General features: G+C 36.0%; 1 protein-coding gene across 2 annotated transcripts in view; it reads left to right on the forward strand.

Moving 5' to 3' along the window:
- Positions 1-2,438: 2,438 nt before the first annotated feature.
- Positions 2,439-14,226, forward strand: part of LOC143233582 (uncharacterized) — a 141,071-nt gene continuing 129,283 nt past the window's right edge. The window contains exon 1 of one of the 2 annotated variants that reach the window (XM_076469941.1): positions 2,439-2,590. The gene's annotated coding sequence lies outside the window, so the exon portion shown is untranslated. The remainder of the gene's footprint in view (positions 2,591-14,226) is intronic. The other variant, XM_076469940.1, reaches the window with a different exon arrangement.

Raw genomic sequence — 14,226 nt, forward strand, 5'->3', positions numbered from 1 at the left:
CCATACAGCTACATTTTACTTTAATGTTAATCTATCACAATATAGCTATTCAATTTTTTTTTACATGTTAATCTATCACCATATAGCTACTCACATTACTTTACGTTTTGATCTGTCACCATATAGCTACTCACAATTCATACATGTTAAGCTATGATCGTATAGCTACTCTCATTTCTTTAGATGTTAATTTATCACCATTTAGCAACTCACATTTCTTTACATGTTTATGTATCACAACACAGTTACTCACATTACTTTACGCGTTGATCTATAACATATAGCAACTCAAATTTTTTTACATGTTGATCTATGACTTAGTATTATATTACTCTCAGTAAGACTTTATCTTTGCAAGAAATTCTGTATAAAACTTGTTTTATCTTGCTAGTTAGACCATTAAGAACATGGACTAATGAATGACATTTTAAATAATTGTGTCTTTACAGTTAAAGACAAAAATAAAGGGCGCTATCTCTTGTTCATATGAAATAGTTAATAGCAATGATTTTAGTCGAGTATTTTTATTCATGGCCCGGCATGGCCAAGCGTGTTAAGGCGTGCGACTCGTAATCTGAGGGTCGCGGGTTCGCATCCAGGTCGCGCCAAACATGCTCGCCCTTTCAGCCGTGGGGGCGTTATAGAGTTACGGTCAATCCCACTATTCGTTGGTAAAAGAGTAGCCTAAGAGTTGGCGGTGGGTAGTGATGACTCGCTGCCTTCCCTCTAGTCTTACACTACTAATTAGGGACGGCTAGCACAGATAGCCCTCGAGTAGCTTTGTGCGAAATTCCAAAACAAAACAAACAAACAAATTTTTATTCATATTTTACAAGAGGTAACTAAATTGTTGTTTCTCTAATATCTTATTGAAGTTTTTGTTTACCAACATTGTATGTTATGCGAAATATCCTTCAGTAAATGAAACATTTTTATCTACCGTTATAAGCAGTATAATTTTTTCCCCCTCTCGATCAAAGACATTTGTTGAATATTTTGTAAATTGGACTAACTGCTTGTTTATTTCCACAATAGTAACTTTGCTTTGTACTTTAAACTGAGACCGCAGTTTTTATTGTTCATTCAATAAATTTGAATTACTTTTCAGATACAATTTATAACTGTGTGCGTGTATTTGTTAGAGCAATGCCACATCGGGCTATCTGTTGAGCTCACTGAGGGGAATCGAATCCTTGATTTTAGCTTTGTATTTGTTTTGGAATTTCGCACAAAGCTACTCGAGGGCTATCTGTGCTAGCCGTCCCTAATTTAGCAGTGTAAGACTAGAGGGAAGGCAGCTAGTCATCACCACCCACCACCAACTCTTGGGCTACTCTTTTACCAACGAAAAGTGGGATTGACCGTCACATTATAACGTCTCCACGGCTGAAAGGGCGAGCATGTTTGGTGCGACGGGGATTCGAACCCGCGACCCTCAGATTACGAAGCGCACGCCTTAACGCGCTAGGCCATGCCAGGCCCTTAGCCTTGTAAATCCGTAGACTTACCGCTGTACTAGGGGGATATTTATAACTAATTGAATGTTTCACGTTTTATTATATCGAAATATTCCAAACTTTCATCGAGAAAAATAAATTAACTCAGATAATTATTTTTTTGTTTAAAACTTTAAAGCTGAATCGCTGAAACAAAGCTTTTTTTATATATAAATATTGTTAGTTTTGTGAAAATGTTGTGGATATTTTATTACCAAATTACCTTTGTTTTTATGTATGTCCATTATTGTGCGAGTCAAACTTAATACATGTTGTTTCAACAGTATTATATTCAGTTTATTGTCGGGAAATTTTACGAAAAACAAATAAGGAATGTTGAAAATTATATCCTAGTAATTCGCAGTATTATTAACGCTAAATGTAAATGCCAGCTGATTATTGTTACAGTGTGTGTTTTCGTATAGCAAAGCCACATCGGAGTAACTGATAAGTCCATCGAGGGGAATCGAACCGCTGATTTTAGGTTTATAAATCCTTAGACTTAACACTGTCCCAGCGTGGGACATTAGTGTTAGACGTATTTTCTGATAATTATTTTTAATATTTTGAAAAGCTTTCTGCTGAATAATATTTTAGAATAATAAATTATTATTAAATTCTACACAAACATAGGTTCGCTATGGTGTGTTAAAGACAACAAACATGTAGCATCGTTGTGACAAATATACCCTAACAACCGAAATAATAAAGAAACGACAGCCGCAGTCACACCCTTATAATATGAACGGTTTCCAAGTTGCGTTGGTGATTTATGTGTAATATTAAAAGGTTTGCCTGCCTTCCCTCTAAGATTCTTGTCGTAGATAGATGCTCTACCCCCCTAACGAGGCTTAGGATAACAGAGGTAAAGATATACGTGGCGTGCTACAGAACTGTCGATTAGAAATCCTGGTTTAAACAAAAGTGATCCGGGTATTTTAGTCACGTGACTAGTGCCAACCAGCCAGTGGACTGAAGTGAGCAGACGCCGCCGTACTGATGTCGGTGTGCTACGATGAAGAGATGAATATTTTTGCTGTGTTGCATATTTTCGTGTTTATGTGAAGAAAATTTGCTTGACCTTGAAAGTACAGGTACGTGGATAGTCTTTAACCTTTGCAGTATCTAATTTTAGAGGTTGACAGTTTCTAGCAAGCTTTATTTATATAAAATAATCGTGATTTTATAAACCTAGTCCAGTGTCGTCTCAGCAACTCAATCAAAATGGCGACAATGGTTTACGGTGGATTGCCTTCTCGAGAAAAAACACATATTTCTTCTTCGTCACTGTTGCTAGGGCAGTTACTAAGCTTTAGTTTTGTGCTTTAGAATCTAGTACTACAGCTAGAAAAGTCCACAATAATAGGAGGATTGTGAGGTCGTTCTGATATACACTTTTTCTCTCTTCTCGTATGATCGTTCAAGGTTCTATCCGCACCTTATACGATAATTCGGGCCGCGTTTGTGAAGCCAGTCGATCTACACTAAATAACCTTATTTTTAGGTTATTTTCAAACTATTGCCATCAGCAAAATTCACTGACCTTTAAATGAGAACTTCCCAAATGTTATTCGATTCGTATATTGTAGCACGTTGAAGCAATTAATAGTTTCAAATGTGTTTTTTGGTAGGTATTGTAGAACCCTGATATGTTACGACTTGTGCAAGTCCGTGCGTTCGCAAGATGGACAAAAACAAACTTAGGATGTTAAATACTTGTTTGAGCTCAGCTCTAAACAATTAATATGGGCAAATGTTCTACAATCTATAGATTTGTTTACAGGTGTTGTCTTCCAAAAAACGTAAGTAGTAAAGGAACTACGAACTTAAATTCTATGTGAAGTCGCTCGCCAGCGAGTGCAGAACGTGCCCGACTTGCGTAAACATATCCTTTTCTGGAACTTGTAAGTACGTATATATTGCACATGACGTTTTCACCAAAATGCCCTAAGCATTACTTCATACATCAATATCAGATGAATCACCCATAGTAACATAAAAAAAAGAAAATAAACCTATCAACACGTTCAATATAACACACACAAATATTTATAAAATCAAACAATTTTATTAAAATAAATGTATGTACATGTGTATATTTATATTGGTAACCATGTGTTTCTAGATATTCTTGGGCCATTCTGCCTTTGTCGTTTTCCCGTTTTTTAGACGTATTTAGACAGTATTTTTGTTTGTTTTTATCGTATCTAGAGGACAGAAAGAAAAGTATCATCACGATATTTGATGTGCGTTTCTTAGACTGGTCTGAACTGACCCCTTGTAAAGAGATCCATGTATAAACTACAGATATTGTTGCTATCGTATTTTCATACGAGACTAAGTGAGTTTACCCAAAATTGGCATTGGACATAATTTTACGACGTACACTAAATCTGGGATTTGATTAGCTGTGTACGTACTACAACGTAAAATGTATACATAAACGCTACGTTGTATATACGGTATAATCCGTTTTGTGGTTTAGCGTTGCTCTTTTCTGGAAACCTTAGAACTTCGACTTAAAAAAAGTGCATCACAACGACGCAACGGAAACCGTGTTTAATGTTAGAATGCTGGAAGTGGTGTAGGTGTTATATTATTAAAAATAACTACGAGACAGAATACTTGGAAATTTGTGCAATGGAAAACCCCTAGTGATTTTTAACTTTTACATTTAAACCTTATTAAAATTTCAATTTAAAGAAAGATGTTTTAATTTTATTATGACTTCTTTAAAATCGTTTATAGTTATTTGAAACGCTTGAAATCTGACTTCAAAATTCAGGTATGCTTTGAAATCGCTATACATTTGAAACGCTTGCAATTTGACTTCAAAATTCAAGCCTCCCTAGTGAGACAGTAGTATGTCTGCAGACTCACACTGCTAGTAACCGGGTTTCGATACCATTGGTGGGTAGAGCACAGAGAACCCATTGTGTAGTTTTGTGCTTAATTCCAATTCGAGTTTAAATATGGTTTTGAAATCGCTATACACTTGAAACGCTTAAATTTGACTTCAAAATTCAAGGACCCTTTGAAATCGATATGCAAATTGATAGCAAAGAATCGTGTCTGCAGGGAATCGTTATTATAAAGACATCTGAGGTAACATAATGATACAGCGTAAGTTGTGTGTCTGTAGCCTTCCACATCTGAGTTTCAGCAGATTCTCATGAAGTCTGTCCTCTTAGAACGCTGGAAACCTAATTTAAAGACAAGATGTTGGTGTGTTCTTAAGAAAGATTACCTCTGAAACTCTCGAGTATATCTTTGAAACAAGTATAATTACTTCAATTATTTCAATAGTTGACACAATTTTGTAAAAAAGTGATACGAAATTTACTGCTCTGACTATGCCGTTGGTTATTTTACTCGGTTGTCCGGCCACAGACACACGGGTAGCCTCGAATGGAAAAATGTGGGGCGGGCGTGTTCGACTCGTCACAGTAACTAACTGGCAGAAGAAACTCGCCGGTATTCTCCGTTTTGAAAGCGGCTGTCGAGTTAAGTACACGGTTCATGTTTATTCCAGTTCAATGTGGAATTTGTACCTTGAAGGAGAGTGAAAATAATATCCATGACTGGATAAATCTTCGTAACTTTCGGGCTAAAACTGTCGGAATTTTACGTATTCACTATAAGTTTAGATTATAAGGTACTTAACTATGCGCATGTATCTAGCTGTCTTTACTAAGTCATCCTGAGCTGGTATTAAAGAAGTGTCTTTAAGATGCTTCGTTACAAGAGAGTTTCACAAAGGTTAATTTGCACAGTCAGTACAGACAGACTCTCGATAGTTGTTCGAGGCCTTGTTGTTTCGCACTGCTCGTGCCCTTACCTTGCACGTGTTAAAAGGGTGTGAGCGGGTCACAGTTGGCCAGGGACCTTTCTCGTTCGTTACTTTGGCGACCTAGGGACTGGAGCCCGCTAAGTAACATGATTATCTTGATTCGCATACATTCACCTCCCGTCAGTGAGAATGGACGCGGCCACAGTGCCATGACACACTCTATAAGAACACGTAACGATCAACGTTTCATCTTAAACCGGTACCTCCACTATCAGTTCATCCAGTATGATGTGCGAAATTTCGCTATACACACAAACACATCAAACTTCAGTACGAAGTTCATTACGATATCCCGTGAGAATGAGTAATATTTTTTATCGGAATTTTTATTTTATTTTCGATGTGTTTATTTTTTGTGATGGGGTATTAGTTACTTAGATAGCTCTCAAGTTTGCAGGATCTATCTTCTTGGGTTTCGGTGTTTGCTTTCTATTTTACGCCTCTGAAATCGAAGAACTCTGTCCGCTTAACCTCTGTCATTATTGCTGGTACCTCCTGAAGAAGAAAAGCCCACCTTTCGAAATCGCTCTGGTTATATGGTTTTTATTTCATCTGTATAACTGTTAGTGTACCTATGACTTCGTTATTACTGTTACCACTGTTACTTGAGCCATTATTTTAGGTACCTCTGTTGTTTGTAACACCATCAATGTACCCATTATCTATTACTGTTAGTACCACTGTTACTTGAGCCATTATTTTAGGTACCTCTGTTGTCTGTAACACCATTAATGTACCCATTATCTATTACTGTTAGTACCACTGTTACTTGTGCCATTATTATAGATGAGTGAGTGTTTTTCTTATATATTGCAAAACCACATCGGGCTATCTGCTGTGTCAACCGAGGGGAATCGAACCCCTGATATTATTATAGGTACCTCTGTTACATGTATCACTATTAATGTAGCCATTAACTATGTCATTATTACTGGTACCACTATTACTCATGTCAGTGTTTTCCAAGCTTCGGTCATCCACACATCCCTTTAATAAATATGGTTTTTACGCGCCCTCTGTCTTTTTTTTTTTTTTTAATGAGTGACGGGTTAATTAATTGTTTTGTTTTTTGTTTGTTTTTGAATTTCGCGCAAAGCTACTCGAGGGCTATCTGCGCTAGCCATCCATAATTTAGCAGTGTAAGACTAGAGGGAAGGTAGCTAGTCATCACTACCCACCGCCAACTCTTGGGCTACTCATTTACCAACGAAATAGTGGGATTGACCGTCACATTATAACGCCTCTACGGCTGGGAGGGCGAGCATGTTTGGTGCGACCGGGATTCGAACCCGCGACCCTTGGATTACGAGTCGAACGCCTTAACACGCTTGACCATGCTGGGCCCGGGTTAATTAAATGACTAGATGTAACACACGGATACACATTAAAATGCTGAGTGTATTGTAGTTATTACTTATTGATTTCATTGGTAAAACACATATTAAAACAGTTAATTAGCATTGTTACACCATCGAATTTACTATAATCGCTCTTGCCCTAACTTTAAAATATCATTTTCGCCTCATTTTGGGAAACGCATCAAAATTGTATACGGGTGTTTTTAAATATACAATAAATGTATTATTCGCATGATATCATTTCACGCAAACACGCAGCGTCTTCTTTCTTAACGATGTCAGTGTTAAGTGTTATCTGTTGTAACTGGGTTAAGGCATCACAGTAATTACATACAAGCTATAAATAAGGTTAAACCATATTTAGCAGTGAACAGACGAATGACTGGCGTGTCCTATTATTTCTTGCCGACCTGCAAGCGATATAGAAGCTACTGATATGTTTAAAATAATAAGCGCCCATTATTATATTTTTATTATTTACTAAATAATTTGGTCCGGTGTGGCGAGATGGTTAATGCACTAGATCCGTAATTTGAGGGACACAGGTTTGAATCTCCGTCACACCAAGCATGCCCACCCTTTCAGTCGTGGGAGCATTACAATGTTACGGTCTAACCCACTATTCGTTGGTAAAAGAGTAGCTCAAGATTTGGCAATGGGAAGCAATAACTATTTGCCTTCCCTTTAGTCTTACACTGCAAAATTAGGGACGACTAGCGCAGATAGCCCTGGTGTAGCTTTGCGCAAAATTCAAACCAAGTAATTTGTGGACAGTTTGTTTAGTTATAATGTTTTATGTAAAAGTTTTACTGTTTAGGTTTTTGATTTAACTAAACGTAACAGTGCAATGAACAATATATTATTATGGTAAGTAAATCTTGCTTGAGGGTAACGCTAGTGTTTTAGTGGTAGTTTAGGTTTAAACTCTCACATTTCTTAAGGCAGTTGTGGAATAAATAATCAGTGATGTGTTATTAATTAGACTTGGGTGATTTTGTAAACTGAGAAAGATAGACAATTCTGTCTAGGTTTATCCAGTACTATAGTTACTGAAGTTTGGGTAACACGTGTTTATTTAATTTATTGGTTTAGTGAGTGAAGCGTTAGCTTTAGTTTGATATATCGAATAACCTTTAATGTAATTTATAAAATAGCTTAGGAAGAAAATTATTCGTTATATGGTGGTATACTAAATTGTGTCCAGTTCTTTTATAGGTTTACCGTTGTGGTAATAAAGTGGAAGAATGAGCGATGTTTGGCTTATATATGCTGAGAATGCTATATGTGTTAGGTTTAGAATGTTATACTAAATGCTTGATTACATGGTAAATTACCTGACATTTGGGTTATGTTGTGGTAGTTGATGAGTTCTATAATGCGTTTTGTTAAATGATGTTTGATTTAATAGAGGTACATCAAATTTTAAAGATGTACCCTTGTCCTCAGGGTTCTTTAAAACTGAAAGTTACTAATGTAGGTTCCGAGTTTCTTAAGTCTTTTCTGTACAAAAGCTGTTAATAATTGTGAAACGAGGTTACAATACTTGAGTTCACAAACGTTTAGAATCGATCAATCACGTGCTATATTATAAATAATACCAACAACACCTCATTCTTTACCTGATAATTATAATTGAAACTGAGCGAATAGTTTTACGGACTACCAGAGACAAGTAAGTACTAAAGCTGTATTAGGTCGGCCATTAAGATGTCTTAAATGTTGACACCCATATGAATGCCGCGAACCTCAGTTGTTCAGCATCGGCTTAGACAAAAGTATTCTGTGGTAAAGGGTCATTGGGAAAATTAATCTATGGTATGGGATCATTAGGAAGAGTAATGTTTGGTAAAGGACCATTGGGAAGAGTAATATTTGGTAAAGGACCATTGGGAAGAGTAATCTATTGTAAGGAATCTTTGGGAATAATAATCTGTGGTAATGGACCTTTGGAAAGAGCAATCTATTGTAAGATATCTTTGGAAAGAGTAATCTGTGGTAAGGGATCATTGGGAAGAGTAATCTATTGTAAGGGATCTTTGGGAAAAGTAATCTGTGGTAAGAGATCATTGGGAAGAGTAATCTATTGTAAGATATCTTTGGAAAGAGTAATCTGTGGTAATGGATCATTGGGAAGAGTAATATATTGTAAGGGATCTTTGGAAAGAGTAGTCTGTAGTAAGAGATCATTGGGAAGAGTAATTTGCGGTAATGTAACTTTGGGAATAGGATGTAATTATTATTGTTACACCTATCGTTACTGTGGAACCAAAAGGTATTGAACAGTTTTCTCCTCTTTAGCGCATTATCCATCAAGTGTCACAACTGTTGTGTGTGTGTTGAAGATGCTGTTTTTAACCGTTGTCCAGAATGAAATACCGACACATGGTTATCTTCTCTTGAATTTTGTATCTCTAGTTTCTAATTTCTTTCCATCAAGGAATAGAATAGAACCATTTCGATGCATGAATAGACGAGGAGTCATTTAGGAAATATTTTGCTAAATAGAAATGAATAATTAAATATAAGCCAGATGTTTTCTTTCAAAACTGGTATGTCAAACTAGGATAGGAAAAATTCTTTGATTTTACGCGGGCCTATTTGTTTTAATACTATTCTTCGGCGAAGTGGCGTAAGGTCACTAGCAATATTTTCTGTGAATTCTATTAATATATGAAAATATTATGGTTATGAAATGGAACTCTATGTAGTGTGATATTTCTACCAAAAGCGTCAGTAACTTTACAGAAAGATAATGTGTCTGGTTCCTAAACACAGCTGATACATGTATGATTAATCTTAAAGGCGTGTCGGTTAAAATACGAATAGTTAAAAAAAAAGAAGCCAGAGTAATGAATATATTAATTATTTCACCATTTCTTTCTTTTTTTATTTAAGGTCTGTCCATCTCTTCAGGTAGTTATATATGGACATGAACTAACATACTGCATGCCAAGTGATGATCAGTAGAACACCTGATGTAACCACTTGGAAGAGTAGTTATTATTGGTGTTTTATCACAAATTAACTGAAGAACAGCAATTTGAGTACAATATTAAGTTATACATGTTAGCAGTAGCACATTAGCGCCCAGGATGAAATGTATAGCTGAAAGATTAGCGTACAGTTTGGCGTCTCTGCAGATGCGGATGAGAGTTGCTCGTCCATGTTAACAAGAACTAGTTTCGTGTCAAGCTTCACAGCTCAAGAACTTCCAATGAGAACTAACACGGCTGACGAGTCAATACGAGCCCAGTGCTCTGCGTGTTTCTGTCTGATAAGTTTATACGGTCTTATTCTGGTTGCTTAGATACCACACTGCGCTCGTGCTCTTTCAGCCTCGCACCAAGTTATCAATACTGTGGACTTTGTTTTCCTCGCGAGTAGGGCTGGTAATTCGATTTGTCTGCCTAGTTGCGCCTCTTTTTAACCTTAACACCTACCTACACCCTAACTGTCTGATGATAGGTAAGAACAGCCAATATTTTAACATGATGTAGCTTCGTGGATACAGAAGAATTTAGCGCATGCGTAATAAAGAGCCCTTTAGCTCACAAATATTCTGTATTTTAGATTTTAAAAAATTGTATTAATTAATTTTCTCATGGAAGCATAATACTTAGAATAGAAAAATGACAATAAATATTTGATAAATGAGGCTTAACACACATGTACATAAAATTGAGTTGTTTTTTTTTATTCCACTGAGCCTTACATGCTTGTTGGCATTTTTTGAAATTTAATAACATTCTAAGTGCAACTTACATCAATAGTTCTCCTGGGGAATCTTGGGGGAACATGAGTACATTTACGAAGAAAATAAAAAATAACACTTTGTTAAGTGGTTAAGGCTCGACTCGTAATCTGAGGGTTACGGGTTCGAATCCCCATCAAACCAGAAATGCTCGCCCCTTTCAGCCATAGGGGCGTTATAATGTGATGGTCAATCCCATTCATTATTCGTTGATAAAAGAGTATATCAAGAGTTTGCAGCGAGTAGTGATGACTAGTTGCCTTCCCTATAGTCTTACGATGCTAAATTAGTGATGGCTAGCGCAGATAGCTCTCGTGTAGCTTTGCGCAAAATTAAAAAAACAAACAAATTCACTTCTCATCTGTGGGGCACATTCTTTATAAGACTACTGACGCCCCCCGCTAGTACAGCGGTAAGTCTACGGATTTACAACACTAAAATCAAGGGTTCGATTCCCCTCGTTGGGCTGAGCAGATAGGCCATTGTAGATTTGCTATAAGAAGACACAAACACAAGACTACTGACGAGAAACTTAATTGAAATCCTAATTTTGAGACTATTATGCGCGAGGTGGTAATTTGCATTGGTTAATATGCTAATTCATAGCCTACAGACAGAATATCCATGCTTTTATTGAACGAATAAGATGGGATAATTTTGTGTCTTTTACACAAAAATACCTAAGGGCAGTAGGAAAGATTCTATTGTATAGTTTGTCAACTTAGTTTTAGTTCACGCTTCCACAATCACTGTGTGATATTCCCGTGAGAGCTTTGTGTCACCTTGCCTTCTAGCACTGCATTTAGTTCTACGTGATTGTCTGGACTGTAATTAAAAAGAAACAAAAAACATTAGAAAATATGTAAAAGATATCTGAATATGTTAGCGCGTGTTTTTATACAGCGATTAACAGATAGTTTTGTGCTGTTTGATCATTTTTAAATTTTGTTTTGAATATGAAAACAAAAATATATACGGATTTGATCTTCCAAATCAAATAGGGATGTCGGTTTCTAAATCAGACAGGAATATGATATTGTAAACTACAGAGAGACGTAATTTTGTAAGTGGTAAATCTCGAAACATATTTAGGCTCAGGTTTCAAACAAATATTGTGGCCATACTCTTTAAACATTCAAATAAAACTTTTAAAGGCGTTTACGTTGAACGGGATTCCACCACTGATAACCTGATTACTGGGAATTTGTTTCAATGTATATTTCCTGTCTAATTGCAATCACTTTTAAGTTTTACTTCCTATTACTCTATTGGCTATTTATAGGTGGCTGTTTGTTTGTTTAGCGGTTAGCCTGCGAGTCCGATGATTCCTGGTTCACGTCCATTGCCATAAAAACGCGCTCCGCACTTTGGGACAGAAGATGTGTTGTAAGATTCTTTGTAATTTAGCACAAAGGGCTATCTGGGCCCTGCACACCATAGGTATCGAAGCCCAATTTCTAGCGTTATAAGAGTGACAGTTAAATCCAAGTTTTTTATTCGAATAGAGCAACCTAAGAGTTGGCGGTGGATACTGCTGATTAGCTGCTTTTTCCTTCGTGTCCCATCTAAAATTATCTGTAGAGAGTCCTTGTACAGCTTTCGGCGAAATTCTGAAACGAAACTGTTAGGTTAATGCACTTTGGAGAGTTTGCTCATATATTTGCTGAAATGAGATATGTATGCCATTCTAGCATATTTACAAAATGATAAATTCATAAAATGTTTGAATACATAAAAAGACTTCTGACAGGTGAAGATTGTGGAACTAATAGTTTGTGGAATTGTGGATTGTAGAACTAATAGTTTGGGTCTGTTTGTTGTTTTCCTTCCGAAGTAAGACATAACTCATTACCTTCGACTTTGTAATTGATCAGGTCAATAAAAAAAAGTCCCCAGTGGGACGGTGGTAAGTCTTTAGACTAACAACGCTAAAATCAGGGGTTCGATTCCCCTCGATGGATACAGCAGATAGCCCAATGTGGCTTTACTATAAGAAAAACTGAAGCTATAACTTTTGCAATAATTAAAACCACAACTACAAATTTTTAGAATATAATTCTTACTTTGGACTGTAAAGTGTATAAAGCTGACAAAGTTGAGATTAAATTTATGATTGTGGTTAAAATTCTTGTTTTATTATTTTTATAGCAGGATTCCATCTTCATTTTAAAATTCATAATTGTGATATTCTTTATTTGTTTATTTTGTGTGTTACACGGAACCGATCGCGACCAGTTTACCATATGTACATTTTGTTGATGTTATCCCACAATAAAACCTTTTGTCAGTTTCGATTTATTTTCAATACTTAACTCAGTTTGTCCAGTTTTCTTGTAATATATAGCTGTTTTTGTTATTATCATGGTTTCTTTTCGTTTGACAGAGGGCGTTATATAAAGATCCCGTTATAATCAGGCCGCGTGAGTCTCCATGGGATCATGAAAAAACAAATTATAACTGTGATATTCAATAAAAAAGAAAGGTCTTTGTTTATTGATCAGTGCAAGTTTATACCCTGTGCTATATGCGCTGCGTTAATCGCAGTGTCGAACCCCAGATCTTGATATTATGGTAGAGACTTCGAGAGAGGGAGGGAACAAAATAAGAGCTGCTAAACGTATACGGTCTTAGAAGATGATAACAAATTATTTACTCCAGTCCTCTCAATATTAACTTTACGAAATAATTCGCCATTTGTTTTTTTCCAGTCGTTCCGAAAGGCAATCCAAATATTCGAATTTGCAACATTTAATTTACATCCCTCTAGAGAACCACGTGCTCAACGTAATTAATAGGTCGCTGTTCCATGACGGAGAAGACACGAACGTTCGTGCGCGTGCTCGTTGCATCTTTCATACCAATAAACCGTCGATGTGGGAACAGTATGTATGGAGTACCCAGAAAGGTCGAGTTATTACTCAATTTAATACTTCGTTTACCCAACATTTAAATAACATAGGTCGGTGGTCCCACATCTGCCCAGTACAGACAATAAATTATTTTTTTTTATTTTTCAGTATTTGTATTTGTGAACGTAGTATATATATATATATAATTTATTTAATAATCTTTCTTTTTATGAATGAAACAATGTATAGGTTTACAAAATCTGGTGCTATTTGTATAACGTTCAACGAAATTCTTGTGTATAGTTATACACAAAGCTACACAATGGACTGTTTGTGTTGTGCCAACCTCAGGTGTCGAAACCCGGTTTTTATCAGTATAAGCCCGCAGACATACTTCTAAACCGCTGAGGGTCTATCTCGAGTGTATACGAATTCAAAATGTTTACACATTTGCATTGGCATGTTAAATTGAATTTAAAATGTAATGTATTTTTAGAATATATATATTATAATCATAGGAATAACAAAAGTACACCTTGGCTCAAAATCTAAAAACAAATAGTAAATCTCTATGTAAAGTAACAACAAGTAAACTGTGTCTGAGTGGAACACTGCAAAACACGTATCAAGTGGAATACAAACAGAACTCGATCGTGTTTTCTGATACACAATTCTTATGTTAGATTTCATGCAGTCGATTAAATATAATATTAGTAAGTTAAAGCATTTCTTAAATTAAAAGTCAAACAATTACTTACTACCCATGAACGATTGAAACAGGAACTCGTAAATAAAAAATAGCTTATAATAAATTGTGACTTCACAATAATGTTTTTAATAAATACAATTTTGATTTGAAAACCTCGAGTGATCTGAGTTAGAAAACAAACTGTGTGTTGTCTAACAATCACTTGTATTATGT

The sequence above is a fragment of the Tachypleus tridentatus genome, chromosome 12 (assembly GCF_004210375.1).
Source record: "Tachypleus tridentatus isolate NWPU-2018 chromosome 12, ASM421037v1, whole genome shotgun sequence".
In the NCBI taxonomy this organism is placed as follows: Eukaryota; Metazoa; Arthropoda; class Merostomata; order Xiphosura; family Limulidae; genus Tachypleus; species Tachypleus tridentatus.